Source organism: Procambarus clarkii, unplaced genomic scaffold, assembly GCF_040958095.1.
Source record: "Procambarus clarkii isolate CNS0578487 unplaced genomic scaffold, FALCON_Pclarkii_2.0 HiC_scaffold_107, whole genome shotgun sequence".
Lineage (NCBI taxonomy): Eukaryota > Metazoa > Arthropoda > Malacostraca > Decapoda > Cambaridae > Procambarus > Procambarus clarkii.
In genome coordinates this window covers 93,982-114,033 of record NW_027189140.1, presented here as the reverse complement: position 1 = coordinate 114,033, position 20,052 = coordinate 93,982, and the positions used below count along the sequence as shown (strand labels likewise).

Here is a 20,052-nt window from a genome sequence, read left to right as displayed (position 1 = left end):
CATTAACACTAAAAGTGACTATAACTAACATCAATAGCAAATAGTAACAAGTGGAGAATAACCCGGCCAACTCCACCGATGAAACCGAAGACCATACGCCAAGTAGGCTTAGGAACAATAATATAGTAGCAGAAAAACCCAGAATAAACTCAATAATTACAAATAATAGCAGAGGGGGGGGGGGAGAGAGGTAACCATAAACCTGAACTGTATAGAACAAAACTTAAATAAATATAGATAATGTAATAAATAATATATTGCCACCAGTCAACATGAAAAGCAGCTAGGAGTCGTCTGGGGTTCGTCCTGACGCCAACTGGAGATCATCTTGTAATCATCCTGGAACAGGAAGGCACCAACAAGGAGGCATCGTGCAGACATCCAGAAGTCGTCTTGTAGACAACACTAAGTCACCTTGCAGGTGATCGCAGACATTCACTACTACAGGAAGACCTGGACAAACTGGAGGAAAGGTCTAGAAAAGGCTGCTAAAGTTCAACTCAGGAAAGTGTAGGGTAAAGAAAATAGGCGAAGGCTGCAATTCACAAGGCAAGACAAGAAATATGAGTTAGAATTAACTATATGAATATAGTAAATAACATCAACGGCGCACAAGGAGAACCGCAGCAGAAGTAGTGTGTCCAACTGTAAGCAACTGTGCTCAAAGTAAGACTGGATTAAACTGTCTATTAAGAATAGCCGAAATTAAACAAGAAAAAGTGTAATAAACCAATACTATTATATTGCAAAGTTAATACAGCACAAAGCTTAGGCTGGGAAGGCCAAAGCCGCAAGATAATTGTGCTCGTAATAAAGAAAACTGGCGTTAACGGTAATAATATGACTGGCGTTAACCGTAATAATATGACTGGCGTTAACGGTAATAATATGACTGGCGTTAACCGTAATAATATGACTGGCGTTAACCGAAATAATATGACTGGCGTTAACCGTAATAATATGACTGGCGTTAACGGTATTAATATGACTGGCGTTAACCGTAATAATATGACTGGCGTTAACCGTAATAATATGACTGGCGTTAACCGTAATAATATGACTGGCGTTAACGGTAATAATATGACTGGCGTTAACCGTAATAATATGACTGGCGTTAACCGTAATAATATGACTGGCGTTAACCGTAATAATATGACTGGCGTTAACGGTATTAATATGACTGGCGTTAACCGTAATAATATGACTGGCGTTAACCGTAATAATATGACTGGCGTTAACCGTAATAATATGACTGGCGTTAACGGTAATAATATGACTGGCGTTAACCGTAATAATATGACTGGCGTTAACCGTAATAATATGACTGGCGTTAACCGTAATAATATGACTGGCGTTAACCGTAATAATATGACTGGCGTTAACGGTATTAATATGACTGGCGTTAACCGTAATAATATGACTGGCGTTAACCGTAATAATATGACTGGCGTTAACCGTAATAATATGACTGGCGTTAACCGTAATAATATGACTGGCGTTAACCGTAATAATATGACTGGCGTTAACCGTAATAATATGAGCAGTATTAATAATACCAGATAAAAACAAAATCCAGGGACTGACATTAATTGATAAATCCAAGACGTGAAACGTTAAATTGTTAAATAATAAATTTAAAACCATCACCGAACAGGGGCGAACTGGAAATGACAAGAGTAAGGTCAAGCACAACATAGAAATCAATGAATAAATACATGAATAAGTAAACGTCCCACACTGGGAGGAGGAAGTAAGCAGGTAAACCCTAACATTAACATTAAACCAACATTAACGTGGCATGTATAACAATCACCAGTGGTCAAAAAGGGGGCAAAATAAGGAACTTAACATGAACAACCGTTGCCAAATGTACACTGCAAAATCCTGCCCCAGAACATCAGCAGCCGGAACACCGCAGCTGGATCACCTGCAGCTGGAACACCTGCAGTTGGACGTCACAACTGGAGCATCAATATCTGCTGAAGATAAATAAATAGTGGCAACTGGGCACCAGGGAAACCTTCAGTGATAAGTAGAAGTCTCACTTCAAGTCAATTAGGGACCATTAGAACCTGGGAACTAACGTTAAGGGGAACGCCGGGAACGAACTAAAGCTAAAGCTGAAGCTTTTCCCTGCCAAAAGGGCTAGGATGTCAGCAGCTGGAAACAACAAAACAGCAACAGCTGTAACGCCGACGGCTGGGACAGTGACAGCTATAACAACAGCAGCTGGCACCTCAGCAGCTGCCGAAGATACGAAATTAGCAGCAGTGGGCCAAGGGGAAACTGCAGTAGTAAGGAAAGTGCGACTGCAAAACAAATTATGCTCAAAATAATGCTAGAATATAACTCGCTAGAGAAAACGGGATTAATACATGAAGCTGAAAATAATATACAATCAAATACAATAAACTGAAAAGGAATGGATAATATGCACAACGTCAGCTGTGACGCTTCAGCTGGAACCCCGTCCCCTGGAACTTCGGGGGCTGGAACGTGAGCATCTGGAACCTCGAGAGCTGAAACGCCGTAGCATGGACATGAACAGATGGGACAGCATCAACTGGAACATCAGGAACAACTTCAGCCGGAGCATGGGAGCTGGTCCAACAACCGCTGGAACGTCGGCGGCTGGACCGTGTTCCACCTGAACAGCAGCACGCTGGAACAGCAACAGCTGTACCCACAGCAGCTAGAACACCGACTTCCGGGAACGTCAGCAGCTGGAACACCAACAGCCGCAGCGGCTGGACACCAAAACTGAGCAACAACGTAGTAAGAGAGCGGCGGCTCGGACACTAGGGCAGACAGCTGGACTGGCTGCAACAGCCCCAACCGAGCATCAGCCGCTAGAACACAGGAGACAGGGACATCTGAATAACATCGTCGGCTTAACTCATCACAGGAAGAACGTCGGCTTAACTCGTCACAGGAAGAACGTCGGCTTAATTCATCACAGGAAGAACGTCGGCTGGACATCAACCCCTGAACGAAGGCAGCTAAGACGGCAGCGGCTATGAGAACCTTCCGGGCTACACCGGGCAGACAACACGTCTGGATAAACCAGCGGCCTGGGAAGCCGCAGTACCTTCCGGGCTACACCGGGCAGACAACACGTCTGGATAAACCAGCGGCCTGGGAAGCCGCAGTTTCTTCCGCACACACCGGGAACTGGTGGCCCAGCCAAGGGCGTAGAAACTGAAGTTGGCCTAAGCAAGGGCATAGAACTGAAGGGGGCCCCAGCCTGGGGCATAATAAACCGAAATGGGCCCAGCCTGCTGGCCAAAACGGCAGTGGCCCCGTCATGGGGCATAAACAACTAAAGTGGCCCTATTCTAGGGCATAATAAACAGAAGTGGCCCCGTCCTGGGCATAAGAAACTGAAGTGGCCCCGTCCTGGGGCATAAGAAACTGAAGTGGCCCCATCCTGGGGCATAAGAAACTGAAGTGGTCCCGTCCTGAGGCATAAGAAACTGAAGTAGCCCCGTCCTGGGGCATAAGAAACTGAAGTGGCCCCGTCCTGGGGCATAAGAAACTGAAGTGGCCCCGTCCTGAGGCATAAGAAACTGAAGTGGTCCCGTCCTGAGGCATAAGAAACTGAAGTGGCCCCGATCTGGGGCATAAGAAACTGAAGTGGCCCCTTCCTGGGGCATAAGAAACTGAAGTGGCCCCATCCTGGGGCATAAGAAACTGAAGTGGCCCCTTCCTGGGGCATAAGAAACTGAAGTGGCCCCATTCTGGGGCATAAGAAACTGAAGTGGCCCCTTCCTGGGGCATAAGAAACTGAAGTGGCCCCATCCTGGGGCATAAGAAACTGAAGTGGCCCTGTCCTGGGGCATAAGAAACTGAAGTGGCCCCGTCCTGGGGCATAAGAAACTGAAGTGGCCCCTTCCTGGGGCATAAGAAACTGAAGTGGCCCCTTCCTGGGGCATAAGAAACTGAAGTGGCCCCGATCTGGGGCATAAGAAACTGAAGTGGCCCCGATCTGGGGCATAAGAAACTAAAGTGGCCCCGATCTGGGGCATAAGAAACTGAAGTGGCCCCGATCTGGGGCATAAGAAACTGAAGTGGCCCCGATCTGGGGCATAAGAAACTGAAGTGGCCCCGATCTGGGGCATAAGAAACTGAAGTGGCCCCGATCTGGGGCATAAGAAACTGAAGTGGCCCCGATCTGGGGCATAAGAAACTGAAGTGGCCCCGATCTGGGGCATAAGAAACTGAAGTGGCCCCTTCCTGGGGCATAAGAAACTGAAGTGGCCCCTGTGGGATATTTGGGGCTTGAATCTGATTATTTAAATATTAATGTAGTAAATTAAATTACGAAGGACCACCCGCTTTTATAGTAAAGAGGGAAACTGAGAATTTCTGATCATTAGATAATTTCTAGATGAACCAGTAACTATGGATAAAATACTAGAGAATATGATCATAGAAATAATTAATGGGCTGTATAATTAAATAAATCAAACCCTCAAACACCTACATTGGGGGGTTATTACTGGAGGTAAGTACGTCCAGGAACTAGTGTGGTTCGTTCACTAATTCAAATAATAATAATCTAATCCTATGAATTATAGTGAAACTAATGTCATTACCATACATGGAAACATAGATTATAAGTATAGTAATGAGAGTCACAATAAAAACACATCAATCCTAAGAAATTCTGCATATAAGCAATTACAATAAATTCATGAAAGAATATAAAGAATCTTAGCTTAAAGACGATTTCTTTATGTAAGCCACGACGTTTCCTCTAATTCTCTGGACTCGGCTGGCTGACGAATGGGATGGATTAACATGGGAGAAGGCGGCAGGGAGAATTCTTCTCACGTGCTGCAAGACAAATATTTACAGTAGCAACTAACTACTGAATCTCTATATTCAAGAAATTGAGAGTTGCAGGTGACAAAATTTAATCACCTGTTATTAGATGTTATCGTGCGTCGTAACGGACAATCACCCAGCTACTACAAAACACTTTAAAAGATGCATCCAATAAAGGGAATATACTTAGCTGATAAGGGCACTGTATAAGTTTTAAGATTGCCGAAATCGCGTCCCCAGGCTCTGGCTAGGCCTATCCTGGATCGTGGCGCGCTTCACTGGCCGGTCACGTGTAGTCCAGAACCAAGTTAAGTAGGTTCCTTATATGACACCAGCACCAGTAGAAGATATTATCTGCAAGGTTATTCACACCTCACAGTGGCGACTTTCATCTGAGGATGGATAACGTCTACCCTAATGGCTGGGCAATGGCGTCTCCTTGTGAGTACGGTATGCGCAGGTCTGCCTCTGAGCGGCTCTCCACGTGTACTGCTAAACTTCCCCTACCCAAGCCGCGTCCTGCGTTCATAAAATAAATTATTTTCACGAACAATAATATTTCTCGCATTTACGCTTGAAATGTTGAAGACTGGACGGGTTTATTATTTAGAAGAGGGAAATATTATTATTAGCCAATTTGGAGATGGTAAACGTATAAGGGAGAGGAATTAATGTCTCCCCATGGCATTCATTGGTGACGTTAACTTTTATTACTAGATAATCGCTATGACTCTGACGCTCTATTCGGCTTTTAGTTGGAGGCTAAATCATCGGTAATTAGTTATCATACAGAATGCCTCAGTTATGGAGAATCGAATTTAATTCTCACATACATTGGATATAATGTGTTTATTGTAATGAAATCTGACGCAATACTGGCGTCAGGTGACGTGAGAATTCTAACCTACTGCACAGATGAAATTATTAGTACATGAGAATTCTACGTGTTGTTAATTTTACTTACTACAATAATTAATATAGTTAGTAATAAGTAATGAGAATACAACAGTGTTGTATTCGGTGTTGGAAATATCCAACAGCCCCGATCTGGGGCATAAGAAACTGAAGTGGCCCCGATCTGGGGCATAAGAAACTGAAGTGGCCCCAATCTGGGGCATAAGAAACTGAAGTGGCCCCGATCTGGGGCCTAAGAAACTGAAGTGGCCCCGTCCTGGGGCATAAGAAACTAAAGTGGCCCTGTCCTGGGGCATAAGAAACTGAAGTGGCCCTGTCCTGGGGCATAAAAAACTAAAGTGGCCCTGTCCTGGGGCATAAGAAACTGAAGTGGCCATGTCCTGGGGCATAAGAAACTGAAGTGGCCCTGTCCTGAGGCATAAGAAACTGAAGTGGCCCCAATCTGGGGCATAAGAAACTGAAGTGGCCCTGTCCTGGGGCATAAGAAACTGAAGTGGCCCTGTCCTGGGGCATAAGAAACTGAAGTGGCCACGTCCTGGGGCATAAGAAACTAAAGTGGCCCTGTCCTGGGGCATAAGAAACTGAAGTGGTCCCGTCCTGGGGCATAAGAAACTGAAGTGGCCCCGTCCTGGGGCATAAGAAACTGAAGTGGCCTCGTCCTTGGGCATAAGAAACTGAAGTGGCCCCGTCCTGGGGCATAAGAAAATGAAGTGGCCTCGTCCTGGGGCATAAGAAACTGAAGTGGCCTTGTCCTTGGGCATAAGAAACTGAAGTGGCTTCGTCCTGGGGCATAAGAAACTGAAGTGGCCCCGTCTTTTGGCATAAGAAACTGAAGTGGCCTCGTCCTTGGGCATAAGAAACTGAAGTGGCCTCGTCCTGGGGCATAAGAAACTGAAGTGGCCTCGTCCTTGGGCATAAGAAACTGAAGTGGCCCCGTCCTGGGGCATAAGAAACTGAAGTGGCCCTGTCCTGGGGCATAAGAAACTGAAGTGGCCACGTCCTGGGGCATAAGAAACTAAAGTGGCCCTGTCCTGGGGCATAAGAAACTGAAGTGGCCCCATCCTGGGGCATAAGAAACTGAAGTGACCCCGTCCTGGGGCATAAGAAACTGAAGTGGCCTCGTCCTTGGGCATAAGAAACTGAAGTGGCCCTGTCCTGGGGCATAAGAAACTGAAGTGGCCCCGTCCCGGGGCATAAGAAACTGAAGTGGCCCCGTCCTGGGGCATAAGAAACTGAAGTGGCCTCGTCCTGGGACATAAGAAACTGAAGTGGCCCAGCCAAGTCATCGAACTAAAGGGGGGCCCTAGCCTAGGGCATAATAAACTGAAAAGGCCCAAGCCTGCTGGGCATAAATGGCAGTGGCCCCGTCCTGGGGCATAAACAACAGGAGTGGCCCTAACCTGGGGCATTAAAGCTGAAATGTCCCCAACCTGGGCATAAGTAAGCTGAAGTGGGCTCGGCCTGGGCAGAACTGAAGCGTGGGGGGCATAAAATGGGAGTGGCCCCGCCCTGGGGCAAATATAAACTGAAGTGGCCCCGTCCTGGGCACATGAAACTGAAATGGCCCAGACGTGTGCATAAGCAGAAGGGTCTCGCCAGGGCATAAGAAACTGGAGTGCCCCCAGCCTGAGGCATAATCTGAAGAGGCCCCAACCTGGGCAAAAACTAGAGTGGCCCCGGCCAGGGGCATAAGAAGCAGAAGTGTCCCCAGCCTGGGCCACAGTAAACGAAGTGGCCCCCGCCTGGAGCATAAGAAACAGAGGTGGCCCCGTCCTGGGGCCTAAGGAACTGAAGTGGCCCCTGCCCAAAGAAGCGCCAAGAGGGCCCCGAGGGGGCGCCACGTGAGCGGCACTTCCAGACAGAGCGTCGCCAGCCCGCCGGCGGGAGAAAGCCCCAGTACACAGGTGTGCCTCCGTGGCGCGCGCCATGCGTGCCACAGAGTTCAAGGAGGGACCTTGCTGAGGCAACTTATTTGCTTATAAGCTGAGGCAACTTATTTTATTTGAGGAATACTCAGCTGATTCCTCTACATTTAGCATGGAACAAATTTGTGTCCAAGACCTCTTCCTGTTACACAGTTTGGCTGTGTGTAACCAAACTAGAAGTGCTCTACAAATCAAGGGATCCAGAATGTGGAATGACCTCCCGAATCATGTCAAAGGCTGTACCTCTCTCAACCAGTTTAAGAGTTAAACCAAGTACTGCCTAATTAACTCCATGTAACCTAACTTACCTCCTAAATGTCAACCCATGTATTGCTATTTTTTAAACAACGCTGTTCACCAACATGTGCAATTGCTGATTTATGCTATGTTAACCCCCATTTTGTATTTTTTATTCCTTCTTTCAACACAATTTATACCTAATCCCGATTACTATTAATTTTAGTCTGTGGTTTTTTTCCCCACACCTTGCCCGAAATGCTATGAGTATTAGTGGCTTTAGGTATTGTATGTACTAGCTCTGCCTATAAATTCAACATTATGTTTGTAAATCAACTGTATGTACTTTTCCTGAATAAAATGTATTTATTATTTATTTTTTAATCAGTAAGTATTAAAAGAAGGCACCAAGCTGGGAAGGCTATGTAGCACCATTGTGTGTAACAATAAACCAAATTTTTTTAAACAAATAATGCACCTGTATGGGAAAACAAATCCTGTCAGCTGTAAAAATATTGATGCAGTTATTTAAATGAGAAATATAATGAAAGAAATATTACTGGTTTTATTTATTTATTTATTTATTTATGCATATACAAGAATGTACATAAGGAATGTGAGGATACAAATATGGTAATTACAGTCTTGTAAAGCCACTAGTACGCGCAGCGTTTCGGGCAGGTCCTTAATCTAAGAAAATTTTAAGGAGGTAAATACTTGCAAAATTTATAGACAAAAAAATGATAACAGATTACATGAAATGAAAAAAAAAGATGAGAGAAAATTGTAGGTACAGTATATTAAATCACATAGGTAGCTAAGATTGATTGCAATGACAGCTTGAATGGTAGTTGACAACAAATTGGTAGGCACAATACAGCAGAAACAATATAAGATTGATTGCAATGACAGCTTGAATGGTAGTTGACAAAAATTGGTAGTCACAATACAGCATATGGCTAGCACATAAAAGAAGACAGCAATGAACACAATGATAAGGTTGTTTGATATTACATAAAAATTAGGAGATTGGGTAACACTAGGTACAGAGCAAATTTAAAGCTCAGTGTAGGAAACTAAGAAGATGAAGTTAGGTACTTTTTGGTTTTGCTTTTAAATAAGGCAAAAGTTTTACAGTTTTTCAATTCACTAGGGAGTGAGTTCCATAGACTAGGTCCCTTAATTTGCATAGAGTGTTTACACAGATTAAGTTTGACCCTGGGGATATCAAAGAGATATTTATTTCTGGTGTGGTGATAATGGGTCCTATTACATCTGTCCAGGGAGAGTTTCAGAGCATGGTTTGCATTTAAGAACAGGGTTTTGTAAATGTAGTTGACACAAGAGAATGTGTGGAGGGAGTTAATATTTAGAAAGTTTAGGGATTTAAACAAGGGAGCTGAGTGTTGTCTGAAAGCAGAGTTAGTTATTATTCTGATAGCAGATTTTTGCTGTGTGATGATGGGCTTAAGGTGGTTTGCAGTGGTAGACCCCCATGCACAGATACCATAATTAAGATAGGGGTAGATTAGTGCATAATATAGTGAGAGGAGAGCAGAGTTAGGAACATAATATCTGATTTTGGAGAGTATACCAACTGTCTTAGAGACTTTCTTAGTTATGTGTTGAATGTGGGTGCTGAAGTTGAGTCTCTTGTCTAGGAATAGGCCAAGAAACTTGCCATCATTTTTATTACTGATGTTAATGTTGTCTATCTGTAGCTGAATTGCATTTGATGATTTGCTTCCAAATAAGATGTAGTAAGTCTTTTCGATGTTTAATGTTAGTTTGTTCGTTGACATCCATAAGTGGACTTTTTTAATTCATTATTCACAACATTATTTAGTGTATGTGGGTTGAGGTTTGAATAGATAAGGGTAGTATCGTCAGCAAACAATATAGGTTTGAGAATATTAGAGACATTAGGCAGATCGTTTATATATATAAGAAATAGAAGAGGTCCTAAGATGCTGCCCTGTGGCACTCCAACGGTAATTGGTAGAGTGGAAGAAGTTGTATCATTGATGGTTACATATTGGTGTCTGTCACCAAGATAGGATCGGATGATCGGTTTATTTTTATCCTATCTTTTTGTACTGTACAGTATATCCAAGGAAGTGAAAAATTGAGACATAATGCACAATTTAATGAATGATTAGCATGGATTAGCAGTTCAAAAGAAATATGAATTGTATTACATATTAACATGAGATCTTAATGATCCATGGTCAACATGACTTAATAAGGATAATACAGTACTGTATTTGTAATAATACAAACTATAATTTAAAATCTTTATTACCGATTTTTTTTATTAAGAAGATTAGGTATACACAGCAATGTGCTGCTACTCTATTCTATATGGAATATTACACAGTGTAGATAAAAAACTAGCTATAAGTTTATCTAATACTCCCATCTCACAGGATGGTTGGACATACTGTACATGGAATCAATTTAGAAAATACCAGCCTCAATACAAAAAACAAATCAACTCTGACTAAACAACTCTAAGCAATTTTCACAAGAGGTAAGCACTGAATCATGGAAACATTATACAGTATTATAATTACTCTTACCAGTTTCTACAAAACTCCTCTCAAACAATGTATTTTTAAACATGTTTAGGTATACACAGCAATGTGCTGCTTCCCTATTCTGTATAAAGGACCACACAGTGTAGATCAAAAACCAGCTACAAGCTCACCCAACATCCTCACCTCACAGGATGGCCAGTCATACATGGAATTAGGAGAGAACAAAATACTTAATGCTGATCTATTAGCCTCCACTGGCAAAATCTGGGTGCAGCACAAGAATATCTTCCAATATTCCTGAGTGTATGAAGTAATTACAGAGCTCAGAATACCTCATACCATTTGGTATGAAGTCACTGATAACAGGACAATCACAGATATAGTGTTGGAGAGTATGTTCTCTCAAGTAGGACTGAAAACAGATGTTTTTTTTTCCACCAAGAGGGCTATAAACCCATGGAACCGCCTACCCGCTGAAGCCGTAAATGCCAAATTCCAGCTAAAAAATATCATTAAGACAATTGGCGGGCCCTTTAACAAGCCGCCGGCTTTCTGTCCTCTTCGAGGTCACTAGATAGTTAGTGGCCCTTGGGTAAATTCAGTAAATATATACAATAATTGTCAGCGCATCTTCCGAGCAACAAGGACAGCTACACAGTATCTATTTATTTTATTTTTATTTTATTTATTATTTATAAATATATACAAGAAGGTACATTGGGTTTGTGAGAATACATTGGATAGTACAGTAATTACATTCTTGTAAAGCCACTAGTACGCGCAGCGTTTCGGGCAGGTCCTTAATCTTGCAGATAATTTTAAGTAGGTAATTTCAATCAGAATTGATAAATGAAAGATACATTACAAGAGAAAAATGAGATGAGAGAGATAAGTAAGTAATTATCAAAAGAAGGCACCAAACCGGGAAGGCTATGTAGCACCATCAAATACGCAAAATAATCAGAGGGCGCTAAATATCACCAAGGATGCCAATACGAGAACAAAAACGCATAAGGCGAACGATATCAAAAGTATCCGAGTCACCAAGAATTCTATCGAGGGACAGGTGACCGCGAGGGGCGGTCGGAAAGCAAGACACACGCTCGTCCTGGAAGTCAGGACATTCAAGAAGGACATGCACGACCGTAAGAGGGACAATGCAACTAGGACAATAAGGAGCAGGGCGGTGCTCCATCAAGTGACCATGGGTTAAGCGAGTATGGCCAATACGCAACCTCGCCAGAGCTGTTTCCCACCGCCGGTTACGGTGGAAGGAGGATGGCCACGAGGAAACACAACATTTAAGAGTACGTAGCTTGTTACCAGTAACAGACAACCAAGAAGCCTGCCAACGGGTAAGGACTGAGGAATGGATAACCGGGTAAAATTCGGAATACGGAATGTCTTTGCGAGAGATGGGACAAGAGCGGACAGCTTCCTTGGCAGCAGCATCCGCACGCTCATTTAAAGACACACCAATATGGCTGGGAACCCAACAAAACTCAACCGACTTAAATTTACTGTGAACAAGAAACAGCCAATGCTGGATCTCGACAACTACTGGATGAACCGGATTAAAGGACCCTAGAGCCATGAGGGCACTACGAGAGTCAACAACAACCACAAAGGAAGACTGACAACGAGAAAGCAGGAGACGAAGAGCATAGAGAATAGCATAAAGTTCCGCTGTAAAGATGCTAGTCTCCGGAGGCAAGCGACACATATAAGTGCGATCAGGAAAAACAACAGAGTAGCCAACACCGTCCGCTGACTTAGACCCATCGGTGAAGACAGAAACGGAGCGGGAGTGAGAAGAAAAGTGCTCGAGGAAAAGGCGTTTTAGAACCGTAGGAGGGGTAAAAGCTTTAGTGATACGGGTCAAGGATGTACAAAACCGCGGAAGAGGGACCCTCCACGGGGGCAAAGAAGGAACAACACGAGGAGAAACATCAGAAATACGAACGGAAAGAGAATCCTGTAGGCGAGATAACCGGACAGAAAGAGGGAGGTGGTGAAGAGGAACAGGAACCGCAGGAGGGGTAAAAGTTAAAGCACGACAGAGGCGAGAGGAAGGATGTTGCAAGGACCGCGCAAGATAGCGAAGACGGTAGCGATCACGGCGGTCCTGGAGAGACAGGAAGCCAGTGTCAACATACAAGCTAAGGATGGGAGTCGAACGAAAGGCACCAGAACTGAGGCGCAACCCAGTATGGTGCAAAGCATCAAGACGGCGAAGAGTAGAAGAAGCAGACGAGTAAGCAGGGCAACCATAATTGAGCTTAGACAGGACGAGAGAGGAATGTAAAGCAAGGAGAGTGCGCCTATCTGCCCCCCAAGAAGTATGGGACAAGACCCGAAGGAGGGTAAGGGCCTTAGAGCACTCAACACGGAGGTAAGAGATATGGGGAGACCAAGACAAACGAGTGTCAAGGAATAACCCCAAAAGCTTCGCGGAATCTTTGTATTCAAGGGGATGACCATAAAGTGACAAAGAGGGACGAAGAACAACCCGTTTCCGCGTAAAAGTCATGGCACAAGTCTTAGAAGTAGAGAACTTGAAGCCATGACCTGTGGCCCAAGACGACACGGCATCAATTGCAAGTTGAAGCCGGCGTTGAAGGAGAGGCGAATCATCACCCTGACAACAAAGGGTAAGATCATCGACATAGAGAGCGGAGAAGACACCAGAAGGAAGAGAGGAAAGAAGACCATTGAGGGCAACCAGAAAAAGAGTAGTGCTCAGAACACTACCCTGGGGCACACCTTCGTATTGCTGAAAAGAGGGAGAGAGAGCGGTACCAAGGCGCACCCGAAAGGAACGACGAGAGAGGAAGCTGCGGAGAAAGAGAGGGAGATGACCACGAAGGCCAAAAGAATGAAGTTGAGATAGGATATGATAACGCCAAGTGGTGTCGTAAGCCTTTTCTAGGTCAAAAAGGACGGCAACAACGGAGGTCTTCGCAGCAAAAGCAGAACGAATATAGACCTCCAAGTTCACCAGGACATCTGTCGTGCTGCGGCACTTGCGGAAACCAAATTGAGAAGGGGAGAGGAGGTGATGGTGTTCCAGGAACCACATCAGACGAACGTTAACCATACGTTCAAAGAGTTTGCAGACACAACTTGTGAGAGCAATAGGGCGAAAGTCCTTAGGGGAAGTACCCAGAGACCCCGGTTTGCGAACAGGGAGGACAACGGCATCGAGCCAGTCCTCAGGGACTGACGACGACTCCCAGATCCGATTATACAGACTCAGTAAATACCGAGACGTGCTCGGAGGGAGATGGCGAAGCATCTCATAATGAATACCATCGGAGCCTGCCGCCGTAGAACCGCAGAGGGCCAGGGCAGAACGAAGTTCAGAGAGAGAGAAGGGATCATTATAGGGAAGCTGAAGATGAGTGCAGAAATCTAAAGGACGAGACTCAAGGACAGGTTTACGAAGAAGGAAAGATTGGGGAAGATGAAGACCAGAGCTAACAGAAGAAAAGTGGGAACCCAGTTCGGAAGCGACCTGCAACGGGTCCGCCACAAGAGTATCATGGAGGTGAAGGACCGGTGAAACATCGGGAACGAACTTACCCGCTATCTTGCGGATACGCTTCCAGATCTGGGCCAGAGGGGTTTCGGACGTAATTGTTGAGACATAAGATGCCCAACATTCACGTTTAGCCGTACGGATGGCCCTACGGGCCACCGCACTCGCTTTCCGAAAGAAAAGAAAAGAATCGGTCGTCTGCCTACGGCGGTGCCTCTTCCAGGCTGCACGCTTACAGCGGACAGCCCGAGCACAGTCCGCATTCCACCAGGGAACGCACTTCCGTGGACCCCGAGAGGAAGAGCGAGGAATAGAGCGGAGGGCAGCGTTGAAGACAGTGTCATGAAAAAGAAGGAGAGCGCGAGAGAGGGGCAGAAGGGAGAGGTCAGAGAGAGTAGCACTGAGGGAAAATAGGGTCCAGTCCGCCTTAGCAAACTGCCACCTAGGGAAAGAGAGGGAAGGGCGAAAAGAGAAAAAGGAAACAAGGATGGGGAAATGATCACTTCCATGGAGGTCATCAAGAACCTGCCACGTGAAATCTAAGTAAAGAGAAGAAGAGCAGAGAGAAAGATCAAGACAAGAAAGGGTGCGAGTCCGAGAGTCCAAATGAGTGGGCTCACCAGAATTCAGAAGAGACAGGGTAAGAAGAGAGGAGAAACGGCTCAAGGAGGCGACCCCGGGTATTCGTCAGAACATCACCCCAAAGAGAATGACGACAATTGAAGTCACCCAGCAGGAGCACAGGCTCCGGCAAGGAGTCTATGAGGTGTTTCAAATCAGGAAGAGAGAGCGGGACACTCAGGGGGAGGTAAATGGAACAAACTGTGTACCATTTCCCCACAAAGATACGAGCAGCAGAACAATGGAGAGGCGAAGGAAAAAGTAAAGGAACAAAGGGAACATCAGCCCGAATCAAGAGAGCAGAAGAATTAGAAGCCCCAGCAATGGCTGGGGGGGGGGGGGGGGGAGAGAAAGGAATAGCCACGAAAACGACCAGGACGAGCACCAAGCATTGGCTCCTGGAAACAGACACAAAGGGGCGAAAACCGCAAAATCAGAAGTTGGAGTTCGAGGTAATTGGCGGAATAACCTCGAACGTTCCATTGAAGAATGGACAACGACGAGAAGAGAAAGGACAAAAACAGAGAACAAGGAAGAAACAAAGGCGAAAGAGCAACAGAGCACGTTAAAGAATATCAGGGTCGGGATCAGGGTCAGCAAAGTCAGGGTTAGGGGGGCAAGGGTAAACTGAGCAAAGACGGAGGGAAGGAAACGGGAGAACAGATCAGAGGTGGGCGGGCAGGGTCCGGAGGAGGAGGAGGAAGAGGAGGAGACAACGGAGAGGAGCAGTCAAGGACAGCAGCAGGAAGAGGGGGAGTAGAAAGAGGGGAGCGCACCCCAGCAAGAGCAGCAACTGAAAGGGAAGCAGGGGCCAAAGAAACCCCCATAGCAGGAACAGGGGGCGCAAGCATTGAAACGGAAGGGGAAGGAGCAACAGAGCCAGAAGGAGGAGCTGAGGAAGAAAGCGAAGCCTTCTTACCCGCCGGGGAAGAGGAAGGAGAGGAGCCAGGCTTACGCTTCTGACTTAAAGAGACCGGTGTCCCAGCAACTACGTACCGGGCAACGGATTCCAGTGTCTCAACAGGAGAAGCCGAACGAGAGCACACACGACGGCCGTTAGGAGAGCGATGGACATCCGCCCGCACCGACAGGCGGTGGGGAGAGCCGATAGATGGAGGAAGAGGATGGGAAGGAGGATCGGAGGGGGACGAGGAAGAAGACACAGAAGACACGACAGACCGGGTAGAAGGAAGGGGAACCCCAGACAGAGGACCAGGAGGAGGATCCTTCGGGAGAGAACCCAAAGGGACAGAGGAGGGGGCAGTGGGCGCATCAGGGTCCAAGGCCCGGAAACGGTTGTGAGTCTGAGGAAGGCGGGAAGGACGAGGAGAGGAAGAGCGCAACACGCGAGCATAAGAGATATTAGCATAAGGCAGGAGCCGGCGAACCTGGCGCCTCGCCTCAGGAAAAGATAAACGCTCCCGGTGCTTCAAGTTGAGGACGGCTGCCTCAAGCTTGTAATGGACACACGCACGGGAGAAGGTAGGATGGGCCTCACCGCAGTTGAGGCAACGAGCCTGGGGAGAAGCGCACTCCGACTTAGAGTGACCTTCGCCACCACACAAAGGACAGAGAGAGACAGTCCCGGAGCAGCGGAGGGCACCATGCCCAAACCTCCAGTACTTGTTGCAGAGCTGAGGAGAAGGAATGTACTCCTGGACAGAGCACCTGGCACCAGCAAGAATGACAGAGGGTGGAAGGGTCCTACCATCAAAGGTAATCTTCACAACCCGGAGGGGTTGACGGCGACTACCACGAGGGGGACGAGTAAACGTGTCCACCTGGAGAATAGAATGGCCCTGGGCAGCGAGGATATGTCGAATATCGTCGTGGCAGTCGCGCAGGTCCCGAACACCGGTCGCAACATGGGGCGGGAGCAAAATAGTGCCAACACTGGCATTCAACTGAGCGTTCTTCGAGACCCGAACGGGGATCTCGCCAAGGCAGGATAAGGCAGTCAAGCGGGAAGCAGCATCCTGAGAAGGAGCAGCAACGACACGTGTACCGAGACGAGTGGGGTTGAAAGTAATGGAGGCATCCACGGAATCAATGAGATGTCGATGGAGGGAGAAATCGTCAGGAGGCGCAGAATCAAGAGGGAGATGATCAAAATATTTGGCCCACGAAGCGGGACCAAACAAGGCTTGATAGGTAGCAGAACTGGAAGGAATCGAGCGAGGGCGGCCGTGACGAGGACGGCGGTGAGAACCCCCAGAGAGAGAGGGGTTAAAAGGCGCAGTAGTTACAACTAGAGAAGGAGCCGCGCCAGGGGACGAGGTAGTCACCACTGGGGGCTTGGGGCTCGACCCAACCACAGAGGAGGGAGGGGAGCCAGAGGAAGGAGTCAGAGAGGCCAAAGGAGGAGCAAGGTCGGGGCCCAATGCAGCGGAGGCTACAGAGCCCGGTCTTCCAATACGGACCGACTCGGGGGCTTGGTCGCCCACCCCACGAGCCTGAGAAGGTAAACCAGAAGAAGCCGAAACAGGGGTTATCATCTTGACGAAAAGAAGAATTCACTCACGAATGTGCCCCCACACCCACCATGGAGCCACAATTAGAGGCAGGACACCCAACAAGAAGCTATCGCCGATCTTGTCGGGGCCTCCTAGGGGTGCGTTGTGAGTATACGCCCCACAAACGCCACCTTAAGAAACCGACAGTCCGTCGAGATCGGGTTCAGTGACGAAGTGGGGATTGACAATAAAAGGTTCCCCTCGCTCTCGACGTCGGGTACTGCAGTTCTACGGGTGCAAGAGTATGCCTCCTCAAGCACCCGGGCGTCAAAATAGAAGAAGTCCAAGGGAAGAACCAGAACGAGCAAAAGGTCGGCAGGAAACGGCAAGCAGATAGGAGAAGAGGGGGGAGAAAAACGAAACAGAAGGAAAAGGAAAAGATGCCCAGCAGAATTGGAGAGGACGGCAGCAGGAGCACAAGGCTAGAAAAGGACAGAGGACTGTCCCAAGGAGCATCACACTCCGGCAGCCGCCCACTAAGACCCCACACGGCGACAACGAGCTGAGCGGGGAGGGGGTGAGAGAGATAAGTAAGTATATTAAAGCACATTGTTATATTAAAGCTCTGATTGATTACATTGACAGCTTGATTAGTAATTTAAACAAGATTAATAGATACCATACAGCAGATTGACAGCACATATGAGACAGCAATGATCACAATGGTAAAGATGTTCAGAATGGGTACATAAAGATTGGGAGATTGGGTAGCAAAAGATACAGATAAACAAGATTTATAAACACCATACAATAGAATGGTAGCACATATAAGAAAACTGCAATGATCTCAATGGTAAAGATGTTAAAATTGGGAACAAAAAGGTTGGGAGATTGGGTAGCAATAGATACAGTGCAATTTTAAGGCAAAAAGAGAAAAACTATGAAGATGAAATTAGGTACTTTTTAGTATTGATTTTGAATGATGTAAAAGTTGGACAGCTTTTCAATTCAGTAGGGAGTGAGTTCCATAAACTGGGTCCCTTTATTTGCATAGTGTGTTTACACAAATTAAGTTTAACTCTGGGGATATCGAAGAGATATTTATTTCTGGTGTGGTGATAATGGGTCCTATTACATCTGTCCAGTTATCTCTTAGAATTACGTAGGTAAACAACAAATGTAACATATTTGTTTACTACAATGTCGGTGCTGGCTGTAGAAGTTGAAAAAACATTGTTTTACTTCGAAATATACTAATTTTATAAGAAAATTTGACGTAAATAGGAGGCAGTAGAGCTCCGATAAGCCAGCGCGGTCCGTCTAATTACCAAAAACTACCACATGCTACACACGCTTCAGAAAACTTCCTGGCAATACGTTAGTAATGAATAAATATGAATAAATACTTCCCAGACTGATCCGCCAGGGGCGCCCTGCCCTACTCAATTTGTTTTAAGGTACAGTGCTGTTTCCATTACAAATTTAGTCAGGACTGTCCCCAGTGTCCGGCGTGTGCCTAGCGCCATCCCCTCGCGGTCCGTGCATCCCGCCCTAGCAAGTTCCCTAGGGTCCTCAGCCCCGTCACACCTGTCTTGGGGTCTGCCGGTGCGCCCTTCAGGTCCGTGCCCGGTGGGGCCCCTCTCTGAGAGGCCCAGCGTCGCCTGGTGGCGTGCCACGTGGCCAGGTTTTGGAGTCCTCTGTCCCTATGGCCGGCCTTAAGGCCCTGAGTTCCCGCTGCGCCCTAAGTGTGTGGGGCCACCCCCTGCTGCCGCAATGCCCCTTGGCAGGTGTGTGTCTCGCGCCGTGCCCCTAACAGACCGTGCCCCGGTTTTGCTTGCTCCCAGGCGTGCCCTAGGGGCACCCGTTTGCCTGCGCCCTAGTGGGCGGGCAGGCGGGCTCACGCATCGTGCACAGGTGCTGGACCGTTTGGCGGCGCTGTGGTCATGCCCAATAGTTGCATGCCTGTAGGCGTGCCCTAGGGGCCTCGGACTGTGAGGTGGCCTGGCGTCCCCTTGTGGCGACGCCATGTGGTCAGTTTGCATGCATGCGAGAACAAGAGTAAGTAAGTAATTATCAAAAGAAGGCACCAAACCGGGAAGGCTATGTAGCATCATCAAATGCGCAAAATAATCAGAGGGCGCTAAATATCACCAAGGATGCCAATACGAGAACAAAAACGCATAAGGCGAACGATATCAAAAGTATCCGAGTCACCAAGAATTCTATTGAGGGACAGGTGACCGCGAGGGGCGGTCAGAAAGCAAGACACACTCTCGTCCTGGAAGTCAGGACATTCAAGAAGGACATGCACAACTGTAAGAGGGACAATGCAACTAGGACAATAAGGAGCAGGGCGGCGCTCCATCAAGTGACCATGGGTTAAGCGAGTATGGCCAATACGCAACCTCGCCAGAGCTGTTTCCCACCGCCGGTTACGGTGGAAGGAGGACGGCCACGAGGAAACACAACATTTAAGAGTACGTAATGGGGCCTCGTAGCCTGGTGGATAGGGTGCAGGACTCGTAATTCTGTGGCGCGGGTTCGATTCCCGCACGAGGCAGAAACAAATGAGCAAAGTTTCTTTCACCCTGAATGCCCCTGTTACCTAGCAGTAAATAGGTACCTGGGTGTTACCCAGCTGTCACGGGCTGCTTCCTGGGGGTGGAGGCCTGGTCGAGGACCGGGCCGCGGGGACACTAAAAAGCCCCGAAATCATCTCAAGATAACCTCAAGACGTAGCTTGTTACCAGTAACAGACAACCAAGAAGCCTGCCAACGGGTAAGGACTGAGGAATGGATAACCGGGTAAAAGTCGGAATACGGAATGCCTTTACGAGAGATGGGACAAGAGCGGACAGCTTCCTTGGCGGCAGCATCCGCACGCTCATTTAAAGACACACCAATATGGCTGGGAACCCAACAAAACTCAACCGACTTAAATTTACTGTGAACAAGAAACAGCCAATGCTGGATCTCGACAACTACTGGATGAACCGGAT

At 47.0% G+C, this 20,052-nt stretch overlaps 1 non-coding gene across 1 annotated transcript; it reads left to right on the top strand.

The window, feature by feature from the left end:
- The first annotated feature begins 19,542 nt into the window (after positions 1 to 19,542).
- On the top strand, positions 19,543 to 19,613 carry TRNAT-CGU (transfer RNA threonine (anticodon CGU)). Its single transcript has one exon. It is a non-coding gene; the product is annotated as a tRNA-Thr (tRNA).
- Positions 19,614 to 20,052: the final 439 nt, after the last annotated feature.